This window comes from Amia ocellicauda (genome assembly GCF_036373705.1).
Source record: "Amia ocellicauda isolate fAmiCal2 chromosome 11 unlocalized genomic scaffold, fAmiCal2.hap1 SUPER_11_unloc_5, whole genome shotgun sequence".
NCBI classification, from domain to species: domain Eukaryota; kingdom Metazoa; phylum Chordata; class Actinopteri; order Amiiformes; family Amiidae; genus Amia; species Amia ocellicauda.
The window spans coordinates 145,503-155,894 of NW_027102663.1; the positions used below are offsets into that span (position 1 = coordinate 145,503).

At 43.2% G+C, this 10,392-nt stretch overlaps 1 non-coding gene across 1 annotated transcript; it reads left to right on the forward strand.

Moving 5' to 3' along the window:
- Positions 1-7,419: 7,419 nt before the first annotated feature.
- trnav-cac (transfer RNA valine (anticodon CAC)) lies at positions 7,420-7,492 on the forward strand. The gene has a single exon. It is a non-coding gene; the product is annotated as a tRNA-Val (tRNA).
- The last annotated feature ends 2,900 nt before the right edge of the window (positions 7,493-10,392 follow it).

Below are 10,392 nucleotides of genomic sequence, written 5' to 3' on the forward strand. Positions count from 1 at the left end.
AGAGGGAGATGTTGTAACGGATGTTTTGAGAAACATGCCGGCCAGAAGCAAAAGACATGCACAATATATCCTGCACAAAATGGTTCAGAAACCGCGGGTAACGGCTTGGAATGAACAGGGTGAATTTGTTTTTAAAGGACAACTGATCAAAGGTTCACACATGTTTGATTTGTTGAAGAGTGTCACTAGCACTAATAAGGTACCCGATAGTCGCCGACCTGTAGGCTGGAATGCTTTCCTACAGGCGATGGCCTGTCTGAACATGCCCCAATCCACAGTTCCTAACCAGGTAACGCGACAAAAAATCCGTCTGTGTAAAGAGGTGGAGCCTGATCTGACTCCGATATCTCATTACTCTGACCGTGCTGAGCGACCATCCTCAGGATCTATCCATCGTTGGGAAGCTTATTAATCTCATGTTTTTATTTGTCTCCCCTGTAAATAATGACCCGACAAACAATTTTATTTTTTATTTTTTTTAATTTCAAATGTTGTACATTTATTTATAACATAAACTCTGCTTTGTATAAGAATTGTGTTGAATAAAAACAAAACTAATGATTCAAAAGCTGTTTTCATTATTTTTTCACCTTAACATGCATGACATCTTTTAAAATCCTCACAAGAACACCCCATCTGTATACATGGCTGGCTAGGGTTGTAAGTCATTGTGTTATAAGGGGGGGTCCACAGTGTCCTGACAAACTCTGCCACTTTTTTATCATTTTGGCCTAAATCCTCACTGTACAAGGCCATAATATCGGGGTATGACCTTCCTTTAGATCTATGATATAAGAAAAACACACAGTGCTGACCACAAGTGAAGGTCTGAAGACTTTGTACTTGACGACCGCTGTAAATGGTTTCTTGACAGTTGTTGAGCAGAAAGTTATTGATCTTCCGAGGAAAAGGTCTGAAATCCGGGGGGTTTGCATAGGAATCAAAAAATTCACCACGGTGGTCCTCCCTTAGATAAATAGCCAGCCAATGTTCTCCGGGCATATTTTTAGGGTGTGTGTTGATTATGTACATTGCAGGTAAATTCTTGATCTTAAATTTAGGCAGCTGATCGCAGGCGTAGACTCCTTGAAACAGTTTCCGTGAGCCGGCCAGGGCATTCATGATGTGGTTGAGCTCTCTGGTGTTCATTTTAATAATAATCATACATAACGTTTCTCCTCTGATTCACCTCAATAATGTTGTCAAACACAGCATACACGACCATATTTACAGTGTGTGGTAGAGGCTGCTTGAAACGCATCTCCAAACGCATATTGCCCGTCTTCATCAGTGAAATATGTTGTCCACACTCTTCGTCAGGGGTCAGGTTTAAACCATACAGGGTGTAACCGCTGCAGTATTCCCGGCGATCGATCAGCAGAGTTTGATCCTTGAGATGGCGACCCGTAGCCAGTACTAGACTGTAATATTCACGAACCGCATTGCCGTTTTCAAAGTCAGGTTGAAAAGGTCTGGATGGAACCTGCACACCATCGACGTACAACGCTATAAATTCCGCGTTATAATGTTTAAAGTTAAAGGGGTTCTTGTTGTAAACCCCGGTAAATGCATCATTATCCACGAGACCTATAATAACCTGTTTTGGGAGCTGTCCTAGAAACAGATTTTCCTGGTTCATCACCCGTGTCCCTGCGGGGATACTGTGGACTTTCATATAGACTCTTTCGATCGGGTACTTGGCGTTTGCCGTCATTAACGCCTGCGCGTGTCCTAGTTTAACCGCCGGGGAGACGGACACTTTTTTCACAAACAGCGAGGCCGATAATATGGTCAGTTTATATTTTTCCGTATCAGGGGTCATCAGACAAAAAGCACTTTTACTACGGATCATTTTAATTTTAATGTCTACCCCGTTGAGCATGAGTTTTTCTTGGAAAAATATGTCTGCATGGATATGCCCCATTAGCTCAAAGGTCCTCCCTTCTGTTGAAGAGGCCGTTCTTTTTTGCAAACCCTTATTGAGTCCCTCTGGATCCTTGTCGTCCATAGCTTCCGGGATGTCTTTGAAGAGAAGGCCGGGGCTGAACTGTTTGCTTAGGGTCTCCTCACTATAATTAAGGATACACTCCATCATGGCTCTATAGGGGTAAGTATTGCTGCTTTGACTAATGAGCCGATCTCCAAGGGTCACATCCACCTGTGAAAACATGGTGGCCACCGGGTAATTGATTAATTGATGACCCCAGCGTTGGCCGTCTTCTCGATTGCATCGCCATCCTAATCAGTCACTTTACAGTTCATTAAAATAAATGTGTTTTTCAAATCAATATAATCCTCGCCATTGCCAGCTATAAAAAACTCCAGAGGGGCCGTGTCTGAAATTGCAGAAAGAGGGGGAATCTCTACATATATGATCTTATCTATACTCGTTTGAGTGTATGGAACTGTAAACAGATCCAGTTCTGATTTGACGCATTCTTCCGATAGACTGTGGACAAAAGACATGTTTAAAAGATGTATCCTGAGGCTCTATTTTTCTTTCTTTGAGACTTTCTTTTTGCAGGTTTTTTCTTGTGCTGCTTCCTTCTCCGAGTGTTTCCACGATATGTTGGAGAATGAGAGATTCTTCGTTTTTTGTTAGCCACGGATCTTCGTCGCCCTGGTGGACACATGCTGTTTCTTCTTTTACCCCCCCTCCTCGCCATTACCATGAGACCCGAACCCTCCTGATGCTCATGGCTAGCTGCCCGGTTCATAACATTGGTGAACACGTCACTAACAATATTTTTAGCCGCTGATTTCAAGTGGGGTCTGGCTATAGCAAAGCCTCTCTTAAGCAGGGGTACGGCCATTCTAAAGAGACCATGAAAGAGTCCTCCTAGACCGGCGCCATACATTGTGGGGGCTCCTACAAAACCGGGCAAGCCGTTCCCGGCTTGCATCTTGTAATAATCCACATAGGCGCTAGGATCTACATAACCCCTCGAGGTAGCCATTTTAATAATGTACAAACTGTTTCAGGGGTCGAAAATGTAGTTTGACAATAACTTAACTGAAGCGGAAGGGTACGTTGATTTTCTGATCCGATTTTACTTCGATCGTGATGTTGTCAAAGTGGGTCTTTGAGACTGGTATGTAGAGTGGCTTGTCATAAGTAATTGTGACCATGTCATTGCTTTTACCTTTAATAAGTACATTTCTCAAAAGGGGGACATAACTATTCCCGACCCTCTGGTGGGTTATGATATCCGTATACACATAAAGAGTGTAAAAGCCGCCCCACCACTTCTGAGAACCTGCTCTCTGTGTCAGAATAGAACCCTAATATACGCCCCAGTTGGCCGCTGGTTTGAATGCTAATACCTGGTTTTGACACCTTGTACACTCTTTTTTTAATAGGGTTGTAATATAGCTTGATGTTGGGGGTGCCTTCTGTGAACTGTTTATGCATCTCATCTAATATTTTATCCACATTGTCATAATAACCTCCTTGTATCGTGAATGTCCATTGATTTTAACATCATCAAAAATGGCGAAGGTGGCATCCTTATCTTGTAAAACAGCCCAAGTGTAAGGATACTGTATTTCCGCCAACCCCACTTCCCACGACCCCCTTAGATCTATAGATTTTCCAAATTGTACCGTGTAACTGGATATTTCATTTTTAGGGTATATATCGAGAGAGGCGTTACTGGGTAGAGTCACGTAGAAGGCTCCTGATTCCATCTTAAGTATCGAAAGTAATGCCCCCAACACACCCGCGGGCAAGTTGTTATAAGGATTGAATATCGCAAACCTGTTGTTCCGGGACCCAACTATTGAACTTTTCAGGCCATCCAAGCCATTTCACCAACACATATTTTTTCCGGTTCTGGGTTTTTTCAGCTAATATCTTTTCAACTCTGTATACACTGTCTTTACCCACAATATTTTTTTGTAACTCGGCTTCGTAAAACGTTCCTTCTATATCCTCCCCGTCATAGTCTTTTAACCGGTACACGGGGGGGTCTCTAGCCAACTGTTAGGTAACTGTAAAATATTCGTCAGAAAATGTTTGTTCATAACCTTTGGCAAAAGTACTCCTTAGCTTTGAAACGCGAACCACATCACCGATGTTGAACTTATAAGTAGTTTTTCCCTTCTTAATAAATGGTCCGTATAATTTTTTATAGACCTTAAAAGAATTACTTTGATCAACATCTATAGGCTTCATTTTAATACTGGTGTGATACCCTTGGTTGTAAGCATCGATAAAATCCTGAACTTTATCAAAATACTTGAACGTGTTGACCGCTGTAAAATATCTCCACATTTTGGTCTTTATGGTGTGGTTAAACCTCTCCACTACCGATGATTTAAGCTCATTACCGGTGGTGAAATGATGTATTTTGTGTCTCTTCAGTAGATTCTGAAATTCTCTGTTGAGAAACTCTTTTCCTTTATCAGTCTGCAGTTTTTTAGGACATCGACCCTGGGACAATATATCCTCAAAGGCCCTTGTCACCGCCCGACCTGTTTTATTATGTAGAATGCGAGCCCAGGCATATTTTGATTACACATCGATACACATCAACATCAATTTGTGACCATTGTTATGTTTTGATAAATTTGACATATCGACTAGATCCATTTGCCATTGTGAGTCTATGTCAGTTGCATATACGCGGTTTCTTTTAAAGTTAATCCTGAGAGGTTTATGAAAGGTATAGGCGTCTTGTTCCCGTAACCATTCTGAAACAACCACATCATTAACCTTCACTCCGGCCTCAGCGAGTCCTCTTTGAAAACCCTTCTTACCCGCCAAACCCCCGATCTTGGCTGGGTTGTAGTATAGTTCCTGCATTTGGGGAGCTTGCCGAGTCATTCTGTCAAATAACCAAACAGACCCACACTATGCGCAAATACCCCTTTTTAGACATTTGAGAAAAGTATTACATACACAACAATTTTTTCTACGGTCCAGACAAAAAGAAATCAGATGATTGGTTACTTGATCTATATCAACAAATATACCTGTTTCTTTATCTTGTAGGCACACACCTCAGTTACATATGTAAATAAAACAACAATATGACCTATTTTAAAAGTAAACAGAGGTGTATTAAACATGCTCAGTAAAAGGTCATACAGATGTTGATGAAATGGCCTAATATCATTCTTGGCCCCCTTGAGCGCTTCATCCCAGTGTTCGTATCCCCCGGTCTTTGTTACAGCAGCCATTCACTTTTCCAGGTTTGAAAGTTGATCCTCATCGATGGTTAAATCTGTAGAGAAAAGGCTCGCGTTGGCTACTTTTCTGTCAAGCACATGGTGTAATAGCGCTCTCAGGTTAGCTGCAGAGTGTTGATGACAGAACCAGTTGCAGAAGCAGTCCAGAACATTCCCCATGTTCAAAGTCCCTTAGTTCAGGTCAGAGTCTTAATCAGTGTCGTAGATGTCGAATTCTTCGTCGCTGCCCCCAGCTTTAACTTCTTTACGGAAGAAATAAGCTTTTAGCTTGCCAGCGGTTTTTCTACTCGGCTCATCCAGGTCATTGAGCAGCTGCCCAAGTTTCTCTATTATAAACGGCTCCTTTTTCAGCTCCAGCAAAATCTCATCTATGATTTTCTGGACTTGTCCCGCAGTGACATGTATGTGGGAGTAAGACAGTGACTTGATTAGTGCCGGTTTCAGCCACGGTTTGTTCAGTCTTCTGTAAAACACGTTGAAATAGAACAGGAAATAGTAACGGTCTGGTTCAAACAAACAACTGTGTCTCAACTGACTGGGGTGATTCACTTCACACCCCCGACAGACTTCTTTCAGAGCTCGGTCGATGAGAGCACTCAGAATATACACCAGGGTGCTTTTAACGACTCTGCTTACTTGGTCACATACCCCGGGCATAAATCCTGCGTCTTCATCACGCCCCCGGGACAGTCCGATGCTCATTGGGTCGCCTGGTGGTTTGTGGGGTGTTTCTCCATCCATTGGACTGACCCCCTCCTGAGACGCACAGAAGGTAGACAGTTCGGCAAAATCGAGGCCCTCCATGAGCTCCAGAGGCTGGGGATCCCCGAGACTCATTTGGTCATCCATCGCACCTCATGTTGTTTCGTCCTGAGGGACCGGGGTTTGAGGTCTTGGAGGGTAACCACAGTCAGAGGGTTCCGGAGTGTATACAAAATCTGGGGAATAGAACCAGGGGTGATCCCGGGTTTGAAGAGGCCTGTAGAGCCTGTCGACGTCCGCAGCTTTCGGGTAAGACATTCTCTTTAATTTTAAACCATGAATGAATTATTGCGCCTTTTATCCTATCTCTTCACTACGTCACGACACACCGCCCTCTTAGAAGAGAGTAGCCCCTGAGCCGTCAGACGGCGTCAAACATAATTTCAGTAACCTGTTTTTCTGGATCCTCCACACCCCCTTCAATAGGGTTTGTAATCAGGGTACTGCTAAACAAAACCTTACGATCTGTAGTTAGAGATAGACTCTTCACCACTCTACCGTAGTTCTGCAAGCTTTCCCATTCACCACCTTTCAAAACCCTGAGTCGGAGACTCCATTTCGCATTCTCTTGGACCCTCTTGCAAGCCTTCTAGAGTCTTATCCCCAAGCCCCAGATCTCTCCAGGCCATCACCTTCAACCAGTCCTCATAAGAGTATTCAATTACCGTCTCAAAAGGTTCCAACGTACCCTCCTTCTCTCCCAAAGCAAAAATCTCCACTCCAACATAACTGGGATCCCTTTTAAAGCGGTAACCCCGTCGAGCCCCCCAGAACAACACCCAGGAGCGTTCAATCTTCAAATTGGTGAGTACAGGAACCCTTGCCCGGGATTGTTTCTTGCGGGGTTTCATGTTGATGTCGCTGGACATGTTGAAGAAGCGGGATGTTTCAGAAGCTGAGAATTAAAGAGGTATTGCCTAAAAGCAGCGCGGGTTCTTAAATAGAGAGGAGAGTTTCGGGGCGTTGCCTTCAGAGGGGTGGGGGTATTTATGGGTGGCCTTGTTGTTCAGGGTTTTATGGGTGTACACTTTCTGACGGATATGACGTAGGAATAATTAAGGAAATAACTCTACCTAAAATCACGCCCCCCAATTATGACGTAGGAATATTAATAAGCTTAGGGCATACGTCATAACAAAATAGGCCGCGCCCAAAAAACCCTACTATCTACTCTTATGTAGTTGAAGGCGCAGTATAGCTCTGATAGTCTGGTGGTGACGGAAGACCACCAGCCGTTTGAACAAGCCATTCAGCATCACCTTGTTGGGCTAAGTGCAGGCACTGTCAGAGCGCAGGGCGTCCTGCCTTTGAAAGAGTTTCCAAAGTGTCCTGATGTGCCCTTGAGCAATGCAAAATAGGTCAGTGAAAATAGAAACCTTTATCTCACAGGGTGGCCCACGGGAAACGCCTGTGCGCGTTTTACCAGCCTGCTTCGATGGGAGCCATTTGAAACACCAGGACGCGTTGGTTTCCGTAGTGTAGTGGCTATCACGTTCGCCTCACACGCGATAGGTCCCCGGTTCGAAACCGGGCGGAAACAACCCGCGGTGCGCGCTTGCCAGTGCTTTGTTACCCGTCCTCATCTCTCTGCCCCATGGCCGGCCTAAGTTTTCTATTCCTCGGAGTGGCAAGAAATCATAACCTTGAGAACAAACGATCGCAGAAGGGTAGCTTTGCGAGGCGCTGGAACCGACACTTTTAAAATCGATACATGTTGTTGCTGTTACAATACGACCGTAGCAGGATCGGCGACATTGCTGTTACTATTATGTAGTTGAAGGCGCAGTATAGCTCTGATAGTCTGGTGGTGACGGAAGACCACCAGCCGTTTGAACAAGCCATTCAGCATCACCTTGTTGGGCTAAGTGCAGGCACTGTCAGAGCGCAGGGCGTCCTGCCTTTGAAAGAGTTTCCGTAGTGTCCTGATGTGCCCTTTAGCAATGCCAAACAGGTCTGTGAAAATGGCATCCTTTCGCGGCAATTCAGACGCCATCTCACAGCCTAGCCGACCTGAAACGCCTGAGCCCGTTTTACCAGCAGGCTTCAACGGTAACCGTTTGAAGCAAGAGGCGGCGGTGTCAGTTTCCGTAGTGTAGCGGTTATCACGTTCGCCTAACGCCGAAAGGTCCCCGGGTTCGAAACCGGGCGGAAACAGCCTGCTGTGGGCTGGCCCTTTTCGTCCTGCTTGCCCTCGTGGTTCCCCGGAGGCGGTGGGTGGCTTTTCTTCATTGGAGTGCCCGAAATCGGTGCTTTCAGAGCGTCCGTCCGTCGACAGGTTGAAATTGTAAACGCTGGTGTAGCCACTTTTAATTAAAATCTGATGATGTTGTTGTTGTTGTTCTTGTTGTTGTTCTTGTTGTCATCGTGGTCGCCGTCATTATTATTGTTAAAGTAAAGCAGTAGTTAGATTTGTTGCTACCGTAAGGTGTAGAAGACAATAGTAGGTATGGCGTGTGATATCAAAACATTCAGAATTCTTTTAACTTATATAAAATATAAGCATTGTAAAATAAACCCAAATATCTCTTTTGCGGGGATAAACGCTGTTCTGAGTAGTTTGTGACTTGTTTAATACCAAACAAAGCATCGCTATAAAAAAAAAAAAGAATCACTGTAAAAGCGCTTGTTATTTTAGATCTTTATAGTTATTTTCTTGGCTCAGGTTGTTTTTTAGCGCTTATAAAGGCCTGAAATATTCTTAGTGGTTGTTGACTATAGGTCTTGATGCTTAAAAATGTTTTTTTGAGAGACCAAAAGGTTCTAATAAAAGTTTAGAGTAGAGAGGAGAGAGATCGTCTCCATCTTGGTTTCTATTTGAAATTTGATGCAGTGTCATTTTATTGGTTGGTTTTGATATGTTAATTGGTAACAGGGCGGCACAAAGGCCAGACCAGAACAATGCCTTACAAGCAGATCCGGCATGTGGCCATCAGTATAAGTATGAAGGTCTGGTCTTCAGCTCGACAGACTCATACTGACCTTTCGATTTAAGACTAAAGATCAACAATGTCCGGAAACAACATCAGCGACTTCGATTTAAACGAGTTTTTAGGCAAGTCTTCAGATTATTTTCATTGACTCAGAGCGTGCTGTGTGCATGTATTGTAAATAAGGCTATAACATCTGTTTTAAGTTCTGTAAAATTATTTTTCAGCCAGTCAACAGGAGTTAATTCCCAACGCTGAGGAGATCATCTGGAACAACGACGGTAAGATTTTTGTGTTTAAGCTCATGGGTTCTTATGTATGGGTGTGTGTGGTTTTGAAGCGGCTCATTAGAGTTATGAAAACGTTTTAATATATATTAATGCCGGTCTCTTTAATTACACAGAAACTATCGAAAGGCCTGTAATTAATGTCTCCGAGGATCGACCAAGAGAAGTGGTTGTCCCTAGACAGGCTGTCTGCCGACCGGGTAAGAACTAAACCCCTGTTTGTTTGTATAACGTTTCTGTAAGATGTTTGAGTCCAGTTTTGTTAATTTTAAAAAATTATCCTGTCTAACAGTATTAAGAAACGTGGTTCGAGACAACGAAAGGCCTTCCACATCGAGGGCTTGTTTCGTTTTACCTTCGAGAACCGTAACCTTTCAAGAATCTGAAAGGCCGTCAGCCCCGGTATCTGATAGCTGTGAGTATATATCTGCAGCCTGTAAGAGGTTAAAGCTTTTTATAAAGCGGTGTGGTTAAAGGTTAAACATGTCTCTTACCTTCACAGCGGTGCAAAAAGCTAAACCAGCCGAAAAACATAAGAAACGATTATTCTGTGGAGGTAAGTAAGATCTTTCAAACTTTAATGTTTTTAAAAGAGCTTTGTTTGCCCGTTGAGGGCTAATATTTAAGCGATGGGTGACCGTTTCCTGTAGGGCGGGGGGTTCTGGGAAAGATCTTTAGAAGTCCGGACAGGTCTAGGCTTGTTTCTGGGGAACGTGTTTAGAAATGACCGATTGCTGTACCGTCTGGTTAGGAAGTAAAGCCGTCCGAAAGGGTTTAGTAAGTTGTTTGGCTTATATCCCGCTATTATACTTCTGTTTTAAAGTGGTTGTAGGAAAAGGCTTGAAGGTGTTCATTGTATTTAATATTTAAACAGATCGTGAAAACGTTTGTGAAACAGGAAGTCCCGGGATCAGGAAGCGTTTACACTTGGAAGGTTCGTTTAAAAATGAAATGTTGTTGTGTGTGTGTGTGTTTTATTAACAATATTACAGTTTTTAAAGAAACATTTAAGAAACAGTTTATTTACAGCGGCTTCTCTGTTTTACATTTATTATCAAGTCCTAATTAATATATTGTCTGTAAATAATAAGGCGTTGTAGTGAATGTCTAAGGCTATTTTCAAAGGTCTAAAAAAGCTAAAGGTTTTGAATGTCCTGGACATGTTGTTTTAAGTTTGATTTCTGTCGCCGTTTAAAGATGTAAATGTAATGTATATTTTTATTCTT